The sequence below is a fragment of the Podarcis gaigeae genome (assembly GCF_964106915.1).
Source record: "Podarcis gaigeae genome assembly, chromosome: 3".
In the NCBI taxonomy this organism is placed as follows: domain Eukaryota; kingdom Metazoa; phylum Chordata; class Lepidosauria; order Squamata; family Lacertidae; genus Podarcis; species Podarcis gaigeae.
In genome coordinates this window covers 73,640,918-73,652,416 of record NC_139680.1, presented here as the reverse complement: position 1 = coordinate 73,652,416, position 11,499 = coordinate 73,640,918, and positions in this window count along the sequence as shown.

Sequence of the window (11,499 nt, the reverse complement as noted above, 5' to 3'; positions counted from 1 at the left end):
ACCAGAGAACGCCAGGCACCTCTGTCCTCCACTGCCTCCCGCAGTTTGGTCAAATTCATGCTGGTAACCTCGAAAACACTATCCAACCATCTCGTCCTCTGCCGTCCCCTTCTCCTTGTGCCCTCCATCTTTCCCAACATCAGGGTCTTCTCCAGGGAGTCTTCTCTTCTCATGAGGTGGCCAAAGTACTGGAGCCTCAGCTTCACAATCTGTCCTTCCAGTGAGCACTCAGGGTTGATTTCCTTCAGTATGGAGAGGTTTGATCTTCTTGCAGTCCATGGGACTCTCAAGAGTCTCCTCCAGCACCATAATTCAAAAGCATCAATTCTTCGGCGATCAGCCTTCTTTATGGTCCAGCTCTCACTTCCATACATCACTACTGGGAAAACCATAGCTTTAACTATACGAACCTTTGTTGGCAAGGTGATGTCTCTACTTCTCAAGATGCTGTCTAGGCCTGTCATTGCCCTTCTCCCAAGAAGCAGGCGTCTTTTAATTTCGTGGCTGCTGTCACCATCTGCAGTGATAATTGAGCCCAAGAAAGTAAAATCTCTCACTACCTCCATTTCTTCCCCTTCTATTTGCCAGGAGGTGATGGGACCAGTGGCCATGATCTTCGTTTTTTTGATGTTGAGCTTCAGACCATATTTTGCGCTCTCCTCTTTCACCCTCATTAAAAGGTTCTTTAATTCCTCCTCACTTTCTGCCATCAAGGTTGTGTCATCTGCATATCTGAGGTTGTTGATATTTCTTCCGGCAATCTTAATTCCGGCTGGGGATTCATCCAGCCCAGTCTTTCGCATGATGAATTCTGCATATAAGTTAAATAAGCAGGGAGACAAAATACAGCCTTGTCGTACTCCTTTCCCAATTTTGAACCAATCAGTTGTTCCATATCCAGTTCTAACTGTAGCTTCTTGTCCCACATAGAGATTTCTCAGGAGACAGATGAGGTGATCTGGCACTCCCATTTCTTTAAGAACTTGCCATAGTTTGCCGTGGTCGACACAGTCAAAGGCTTTTGCATAGTCAATGAAGCAGAAGTAGATGTCTTTCTGGAACTCTCTAGCTTTCTCCATAATCCAGCGCATGTTTGCAATTTGGTCTCTGGTTCCTCTGCCTCTTCTAAATCCAGCTTGCACTTCTGGGAGTTCTCGGTCCACATACTGCTTGAGCCTTCCTTGTAGAATTTTAAGCATAACCTTGCTAGCGTGTGAAATGAGTGCAATTGTGCGGTAGTTGGAGCATTCTTTGGCACTGCCCTTCTTTGGGATTGGGATGTAGACTGATCTTCTCCAATCTTCTGGCCACTGCTGAGTTTTCCAAACTTGCTGGCATATTGAGTGTAGCACCTTAACAGCATCATCTTTTAAAATTTTAAATAGTTCAGCTGGAATACCATCACTTCCACTGGCCTTGTTATTTGCAGTGCTTTCTAAGGCCCATTTGACTTCACTTTCCAGGATGTCTGGCTCAAGGTCAGCAACCACACTACCACACTACCTGGGGTATACGAGACATCCATTTCTTTCTGGTATAATTCCTCTGTGTATTCTTGCCACCTCTTCTTGATGTCTTCTGCTTCTGTTAGGTCCTTTCCACTTTTGTCCTTTATTATGGAAATCTTTGTACGAAATGTTCCTTTCATATCTCCAATTTTCTTGAACAGATCTCTGGTCCTTCCCATTCTATTGCTTTCCTCTATTTCTTTGCATTGCTCGTTTAAGAAGGTCTTCTTGTCTCTCCTTGCTATTCTTTGGAAATCTGCATTCAATTTCCTGTATCTTTCACCATCTCCCTCGCATTTTGCTTGCCTTCTCTCCCCCGCTATTTGTAAGGCCTCATTGGACAGCCACTTTGCTTTCTTGCATTTCCTTTTCTTTGGGATGGTTTTCGTTGCTGCCTCCTGTATAATGTTACGAACCTCCATCCATAGTTCTTCAGGCATTCTGTCCACCAAATCTAAATCCTTAAACCTGTTCCTCACTTCCACTGTGTATTCATAAGGGATTTGACTTAGATTGTATCTTACCGGCCCAGTGGTTTTTCCTACTTTCTTCAGTTTAAGCTTGAATTTTGCTATAAGAAGCGGATGATCTGAGCCACAGTCAGCTCCAGGTCTTGTTTTTGCTGACTGTATAGAGCTTCTCCATCTTTGGCTGCAGAGAATATAATCAATCTGATTTCGATGCTGCCCATCTGGTGATGTCCATGTGTAGAGTCGTCTCTTGTGTTGTTGGAAAAGCATGTTTGTGATGACCAGCTTGTTCTCTTGACAGAACTCTATTAGCCTTTGCCCTGCTTCGTTTTGATCTCCAAGGCCAAACTTGCCAGTTGTTCCTTTTATTTCTTGACTCCCTACTTTAGCATTCCAATCCCCTATAATGAGAAGAACATCCTTCTTTGGTGTCACTTCTATAAGGTCTTGTAAGTCTTCATAGAATTGGTCAATTTCAGTTTCTTCAGCACAAGTAGTTGGTGCATAAACCTGGATTACTGTGATGTTAAAAGGTCTGCCTTGGATTCGTATCGAGATCATTCTATCATTTTTGAGATTGCATCCCAATACAGCTTTCGCCACTCTTTTGTTGACTATGAGGGCCACTCCATTTCTTTTACGGGTTTCTTGCCCACAGTAGTAGATATGATGGTCATCCGAACTGAATTCACCCATTCCCGTCCATTTTAGTTCACTGATGCCCAAGATGTCAATATTTATTCTTGCCATCTCATTTTTGACCACCTCCAACTTACCCAGGTTCATGGTTCTTACATTCCAGGTTCCTATGCAATATTTTTCTTTACAGCATTGGACTTTCCTTTCGCTTCCAGGCATATCCGCAACTGAGCGTCCTTTCGGCTTTGGCCCAGCCGCTTCATCAGCTCTGGATCTACTTGTACTTGCCCTCCGCTCTTCCCCAGTAGCATGTTGGACGCCTTCCGACCTGAGGGGCTCATCTTCCAGCGTCATATCTTTTATATGCCTGTTGTCTTTGTCCATGGAGTTTTCTTGGCAGGGATACTGGAGTGGCTTGCCGGTTCCTCCTCCAGGTGGATCACGTTTGGTCAAAACTCTCCACTATGACCTGTTCATCTTGGGTGCCCTGCTCGGCATAGTTCATAGCTTCTCTGAGTTCTTCAAGCCCCTTCGCCACGGCAAGGCAGTGATCCATGAAGGGGCCTGCTCAGGGTAGACCACTGAATAACTTCGATTCGTTCATTTCATTTGGCTTACTACGAGCAGTTCTTAGCTGAATACAACCCACAGACTTTGCCACCGTAATGAGGAAGAAGGAGGAAGAGCCGTGGGGTCCTAGGAAGCAATGAACTGTCAAAAGCCCAGGTGGATGTGGCACAGAAAGAGCCAGGGTTAAATATAGGGAGCTGTTGTTACACTGGAATATGAACAAAACCCTGGCAAGAGAACAGGCCCAAAGGAGCAGCTGCGATTTGGTATTGTTTAAATGCTAGCTCCATGATGGCCAGGGGGAGATATGGTGGTTCCTCTTAAATCCCCAACAACAGTAAACAGTCTCTGTCTCTTTCTCTCCCCCCCCCAACCACCCCGCTTTCTATATTCTGCCTCATCCAGGGCCGCAGCTCAGATTGGGGGGAATTTGTTCAGTCTGTGATGGAAGCTAACATTCTCTCAAGGGGTGGCGGCAGGAGGAAATGCATTACCTTCCTTTACTCCAGGTCCAGGGCAGTAACTTGGCTTTGAGGATAACATATTTGAGAGCTGAGTGGGCTCTCTTTCTCACTGCTTCTACCCCACAGCGAACGATAACAAAACATATTTCTGTTTGGTATGCTTCCTGCAATTGTTCCAGAGAGTCCCCATTTTGCTTGCTTTTCAGAAAAGGCAGTTAATGGCCATTTGTTTGGCTGAGCAGCAGAGCTTTTCTATAATTACTTAATGGGTTCCTGAAATACTTTTTAATAGAAGAAGAGGCAGCAAGCAGCAGCCCAAGCCAGGGGGCCCTCAGAAGGAGGCCAAATTAGGTCCTGTGTGGATGTGGCTGTTCATGTTTAAAGTGAGAAAAGATGATGTGAAAAGTCACAAATGCAGCCAGATCCTCAGGAGCTATCAAAACAGGCTTAATTTCTCTGAAAAGTGAGGCTGCTGTGAACTAGCAATACTTTATAAATCCCATGCTAGGAACCAGCTCCAATGCTTTTCCTGGCTGATGCCGAACCTCATTTTAAGTATTGGCAATTGGTTAGAGAAACAAGCATTTTACATAATGCCATTGTTTTGGAAAATGCAGACAGATGTTCTCCAGTCAAGCTATTGCAGTTTGGTACCCGAAAGCGGAAGCCCTGTTTTCTTGTTTGTATTTGATTTGTTCCGTGGTCTTTCTGTGGCTACACATGCCCCATGGCTTCTGTGCGCAGTTGTTTTGTGCAATTCCGTTTGTTATGTTAGCCATAGCTTGCGCTGTCAGCAAGCTGAGACTAATGAAGGCCCAGTTATGACATTTTCACACCAGGTGCCTTCCTTAGCAGCAGAACAAGTAGAGCTCTTAACTAGGGAAAGCAATCCATAGTTTCCACTTCTGAACATCCAGCTCATGGCCTGGTGAGCTGCTGATGTAATAAGCAGACGTGCTCACCGACTGTGAAAAGTGAGGCATACACCTCGCCTCCGGTCCGTGTGGTCGCATGCGTAAATTACTCAAAACACTGGTGCCCTTAAACAATTCCAGCACTTGAATGTGGAGGGCTCTAAGAATCCCCTTACTTTCATGTGATTTTAGCTCGATAATTTTTCTTGGTTGTTTTAATTCATGGATACTTGCTGGCTGCCTAGAACATTCCTTGCTGGCTGCCTAGGTGGGATTACTAGTATTTTTTAAAAAGAAACAAACAAGATCCAATAGACATCATCACCACCATCATTTATTACACTTATTAGGCACTAGTTACTTAGAAGCTGTCCAAGCAACATACATTTAAGACTTAGAACCATAGAATGGTTGAGTTGGAAGGGACCCTGAGGAACATCTAGTCCAACTCTCTGCACTGCAGGGATATGCAGCTGTCCCAAATGGGGATTGAACCTGCAACCTCAGCATTATTAGCACCATGCTCTAACCAGCTGAGCTATCCAGGCTGATCATGTCACTCATAAGGTAACATGCTTCAGGCCAGAAACTAAACAGATCTTAAATGTACCATTGCATTAAGAAACAGATCTATTTTCAAGTAGCAAAATGAGCATTCCATCCTCTCTCCTCTCAATTGTTATGAGAAATGGTTCTCTTAAAAAAGTACCCAGAAAAGAACCACATTTGAAAGTAGATCTTTTGGAATGACAAGGGATACACATTCACCACCTCTCAAATTCACACAGTGCCTTAATCTCCAGGTACCTTTTTTGATCCCCACCCCCCGCCACCGTATCTGCAGAAAGACTGTGGTGGGCATTATAAAACCAGTTTCCATGGGCTGGTGTATCATCATGTGGCACACTGCTGATCATATGCCGCTAAATAAAAAGCAAATGTATGTGCTTCTAAGGGATAAATATTTATCGCTCCTGCTATTTATTTTTTTAATTTTCCCTAGAGGTTCATATTATTGCATTACTGGCAGTAATAAAAAAGGCCTTGCAAATCATTCAAACGTAGGAAGACCTTCAGAACACCAATTCTGATGTTTGTAACCTTTCTGTTTCTCCAGGGCTCCCAACTGCTGCAGCCGGTCCCAGTGCTCCCTTCTCAAAGAACTCCTCTTAAAACCCATATCAAAAAAAGCATCGCTGGAGAAAGGCTACACACCCACACCTATTTCACTGCCAGATTGCTCCACTTGAGTATTACTTTTGTCATTATAATGTGTTTTCCTAATTATTAACTTCACTCTGTTTTCCTATAATATAAATCCGTGTTTGTAAATCTCCGGTACAATTAGCCATTTTATATGTATATATCATTTCCTCTTTCTATAACATCTTCTGAAATATTTGAAGACTGTCGGTATGTTTCATGGAGAAGAAGAATCTCAGTGGCTACTAGCCGCCATGGCTTTCAGCATGCCTTTCAAAACCAATTGCTGGGGATCAAAAATGGAGAGGGTGCTGTTGCACTTCAGTCCTGCTTATGAGCTTCCTATAGGCACCTGGTTGGTCACTGAAATTATTATTATTATTATTATTATTATTATTATTATTATTATTATTTTATTTATACCCCGCCCATCTGAAAACAGGATACTTGATTAGATGTGCCTTTGGCTGGATACAGCAGGGCTCTTCTTCATATGTTCTTATCTGTTCCAGTGTATGTGCAAATCTCAGTAGCTCCACTTCTCCCCGCATGAACCTTCCTGTACCCTGTGGCCTTAATCAGAGGTCCTTCTCCATGTGTCTCATCTGAGGGAGGTACAGAGGTTGGCCACACACGAAGTGGTCTTGTCAGTGGTGGCCCCCTGTTGGTGGAATGCTCTCCCCAGGGAAAGACATTTTATTTACCCAGGGCTTTGGTAGTTAAGTGCTCATAATTTAGAAGGGCAGGGTAGGACTTACGCTGCTGGATGAGCTTTTTGTGAGTTTTTATTGTGTATTGTTTGTTATATTTTTGGCTTTTAATTGATTTTATTTGTTCTTATTTTATCTTGCTAAGTTGCTTTGAGACTTTGTATAAAGGGACTGACTAATGACGGTAATGATGATGATAAATCTGCTAATAACTCTTATGGAGAGACCAGCATTCACCAAGCAGGGCATCAGAGGGGTTGTAGTATTCTGCTGTTCTGTAACTTATGGTGTAGAAAGGCTACAAACCCAAGCAAACTTACACAGGAGAAAGCCCCATGGATCTGTTCTATTTTGAGTTGCTGTGAATGTGAATTATCTATGCTTGGACCCATTTCTTTTGAAATCAATAGATTGACTGGTGTGAGTCCTCCCACTAGCCATGGTTTGGCCACATCTTCACTATGCTGAGATTTTTAGGAACAAACATACTGATCCATATGAATTCTATTAAATATTAAAATTGCTTCTTTCCCTTAGCTGAAGTTCAATGATGACAGATCTTGCTACATCTATTCCCACATCTGCTTTTCACCCTGCTAATCCAAAATTAACCTCATGTGGCACATGCATATTTCCAGTGAGATGTCAGTGATAAAGCGTATATCCCCTGCAATTTCACAGTGCAGGAGACTGAATGCATGTACAAACAGGTCTTGACAAGCAGAGGAGAAACGTATTTCCCCAAATTCTACCTCTCACCACAACACTGTCATTTTTGTAGTGTTATTGTGGCTGTGTAAGTCTATAAAGTTGAAGATGTGTCAGGTGTGGGAAAGTAAACTTTGGGTTCTCATGCTTCACATATCTCCATAGGCTGAGATCTAAAGGGAAAGGACATGTTTATATTTTCAGTGGTGCACAAAATCCAGAAACTGTGGTGGGGGAGCACAATGAAACCACAATCTGGACTTTTCATGTGTTGAAGCAAAGGAATGCAGCTGGTTCAGATTCAAGAGCAGGCTAACTACACCTCCAAAGGGAACATCTGCAAATTGACTCTGCGCATGAACCCTGTTGGGCCAACTTGTTCAACAATATGTAGCAGGCAGCTCAATATATCTTAATCCCTTCCAATATAAAGGCTTCTTATACTTACAAAAACATGTTTGAGCTTTGATGAGACTTAGAGGGAGGGAAGCTCCATGTGCCCGCTGGGACTTGAACAACCGATGTAGCAATCCTGGGCCACAACATGCCCAGTTGGCGCATCTTGCCAAGACCTCCCCCACAACCTTGATCTGGCACTACACTGGGAGATTCCATAGGAAGGATGATGCTATAGAAATGGTTACAGAAAGTTGTTTTAGGCAAAAGGAAAAGAAAAGGAAAAGAAAAGAAAAGCTTACTTTCTACTTACAAAGAGGTAAATGTAAAAGGTAGAGGACCCCTGGCAGAAGCCAGAGCACACAGAAACGTCATTTACTTTCCCACTGCAGCAGTACCTATTTGTCTACTTGTACTGGCGTGCTTTCAAACTACTAGGTTGGCAGAAGCTGGGACGGAGCAACACGAGATCACCCCATTGTGCGGATTCGAATCGCCGACCTTCCGATCGGCAAGCCCAAGAAGCTCAGTGGTTTAGACCGCAGTTCTACCTGTGCCTTACAAAGAAACTCAAGTACTAAGGTAGTGTGCAAATTCATATCACACTATGCAATGTGGACTTCTTCTACATAAGCCAGGCAAAACGACAAAGCAATCAACGGTTCATTACTCTTGAGTCTACCTCCTCTCCCCTTTTGTGTATGTACATGTAGTCTGCCACTCCAGAAAATAAAGCTTAATGTATGATTTGTCCAACTCAGGGTTGGGAAACGTGACCTTCCAGATGTTGCAGAACTACACATCATCCCTGACCATTGATCCCACTGGCTGGGACTGTTGGGAGTTGGAGTACAACAACATCTTGAAGACTACAAGACCCTATATCCCTGGTCTAAAGTGCACTGGCTGAGGAAGGCGGGTGCGGGGGGTGCAGTGCGCACCGGGTGTCAGCTGTGAGGGTGGGTGACATCACTGCAGCACCCCCGCTCGCTGTGCGGATGGCGTCCCCGGATGCTAGCTGCGTGGATGGCGGGCCACTGGGACGATGCTGCCGCAGGCAGCTAGTGGCGCCCTCTCAACGCTCACTGTGCGGCTAGGGAAGCTCGCCGTGCAAACAGCTAGCCCTGCCCCCGTGGGCCGGCTAGCCCTGCCCCCATTCCGCTCTGGGTGCCAGAGCAGGTAGCTCTGCCCCTGCTAAAGTGTAGACTCCAAAAGCAGCTCCAGGATTTTAAAAGGAAAGGCATGAGAGGGACACAGAGCAAGCTTTATATCTGGGACAATTGTTCTCTGTGCGCTTATCTTTTGCCCCACACTTTCTAGGTACATGCATGCACTTTAAAGTTCTGTTTCTGAGGGTTGTTGGGTTTTTTTTTGTCCTGCCGCTTTCCATAGGAAAACCTGCTCTTTAATGCTAAATCAGAACCAATGGCAACAACAGTTTGGGTTTTCTGCAGATTGCTCCATTTCAGCGGTAAAGAGTGGGTTTTCACAGGGAAAGCACTAGGAGAAAAGAAAAGGAAAAAGCACTTAGACATTGAGTTTTAAAGCACAGACCTGTGCCTAGAAACATGGCACAAAAAGAAATCAGGATAAGCCCTGTCATGAGGCTTAGAATTAAAAGCAGTCTTGATTATATGGAGTTATTAATTTTTTGATTTGCTGTATTTGCAGTATCTTTGAGGGAAGAAAAGATTTAACCTCCCTCTTTGTGCCCCAAGGGTATGAACTGGATTGGGGCCCTGTCCAGCTGCCTTCTTTTGAACATAGAAAGTGGCACACTTAATGTAATACGCAGTTTAATTCCTCAGTTTGAACCCCTCCCCCAACCCTCACTTGGTCATCATCTGTCTATCTATGCTGGATTTTATAGCTTCATTTTATTTTTCCATGTTTGCGGGGCTGATCTTATTGATTAATGGGTTACAGTAACTAAATTGTAGTGTGATGTGTTTACATTTTGCTTATTTTACTGTATAGGTCACCTAGATAATATTTTTATTAGGTGATACATGGAACCAATACATTAAATGAATCATCACTGGATCACTCGGCCTCCAACTCTTAATTGCCAACAACCAAGGAAGACCTTATGGAATCCCTGTATTATTAATTAACACACTGTTGCCAAACACGCTGGCTAAAAAATTATTTATCTAGACAAGGGTTTTAACCCAGAAGAAACCAGGTTAGTCGATAAACTCATATCTGCAGCTTGCAGGAGGAACCAGCAGTATCACCCTATTATGTTACAGAGTGGTTTCAGCAGATGATGATTTTGTATTAAATGATTAATTTATGTCACCAGACCTTTTTTCTTTCCTTCCAGGGAGGGAGGATTAAGGAAAAGAAAGGGAAGGGAAAGGGGATAAGACTGGAGAAAGATTCAGTTTTAGACCATTAGGTCTGCTCCTGAATAAGCCTTACAGTAGCTTCAGACTCCTGGAATGTTGTTGTAAAAATGAAAACATGTAAAACGAGAGGACATCTAATGCCAGCCTTCTGGTGGAGACTAGATTTAGGCTTAAGACAGCTGGTGCCAGAGCATTTGCCTGTTAATGTTCTGAGGCTCTGGAATGCTTTGCAAGTGGATACCGGGCCAGCAGAATCAATTAGTGATCTTAAGAGCAACATTAAGACATTTCTGATGTGATAATTTTCTTACTTGGAGGAGCAAATTTTAGGGACTGGAAAGTAATATATAGAGGAAGATGCTGCAGCGATTAAACTGTTGCAGAATGAAAAGCAATTAAACCATAGGGCGCAACTGTATATTTTGGTGTGGATCTTGTTTGGAAACTGGGTGGCAAAAATAGAAAGGAAATGGCTCAACAGAAGGAAATTCTTTTCTCAATTAATCCCGAAATAGCATCTCCTATGTCATCTAAATTGATTTCTGAGATTGGGGCAATTCCAGCTGGAGGAATGTATAAAGGAGACACAAGTAAAAAATGCATGGACCAGAATCTGTAGTACACTTACCGATTCTGTTAATCCAGCCTTAGGTACACTAAGGTCACTCTTTGTAATAAGGTGACCTTCCAATTAAGAGAATTGAAGTTTTGGATGACTTGACTTGGGTAATGGACTTACTTTAGACTTATACCCAGTGGATGTAAAAGAACGTGCAAGCTTGCACTGATAATTGTTTTCGTATTTGCTTTTCAAGAAGGTTGAACTACATGCACTCTAGAAGAACCTCATGTCATTGTGTAACTTACTGCTGAAGATTGTTTCGTAGCAGTAGCAGAGGGTGGGGGGGCATTGCCATGCACCTGACCCCTCTGATCAGTCATGTTGTGCTACTTACCAGGAGGTAGAGCGGAGGGTGGTGTGGCAGTGAAGTTTGTGCAGTGTAAATGCACTGACAGAGCCAGTCCAGCAATCCTGCTGGCGTGTTAGCACAGCATCCTCATATCCACCACCTTGCCCATCCTCCTCTACCTCCCAATAAGCAACAGCAACACGCCAGAATGGAAGTCAGGTGAATGGTGCCACCTCACCATGCTGTCTGCCACTGTTTTTTAGAGATCCCTGGTCCACATTCCACCCAGAATCATAGAATGATAGTTGCCAGGAATCCTTTGAAAGAGAGAATCATTATTAAGCTTGTAGTGTAGATATTATTATCATCAGTGATTTTTTTCCTAAGAAAAAAGTTTAGGGGTACTCTCATTTTGACTCAAGAAAATCACCATTTTATAGTTCAAATCGGGGGAAAATAAATACAGTAAACAGGCAAAAGTACAAAGAACATGCATTACCCCATATTAACTCCTATTATCACACATCCACATTCCACACTGCTTCACACATTAAACGCTCACTTCTGTATGAGACTCAGGAAACACCGTGAAAGAAAATGAGGCCACCATCGGGAGTAGCAGCGGAACTGACAATTCACCGTGCTAGAGAAGAAA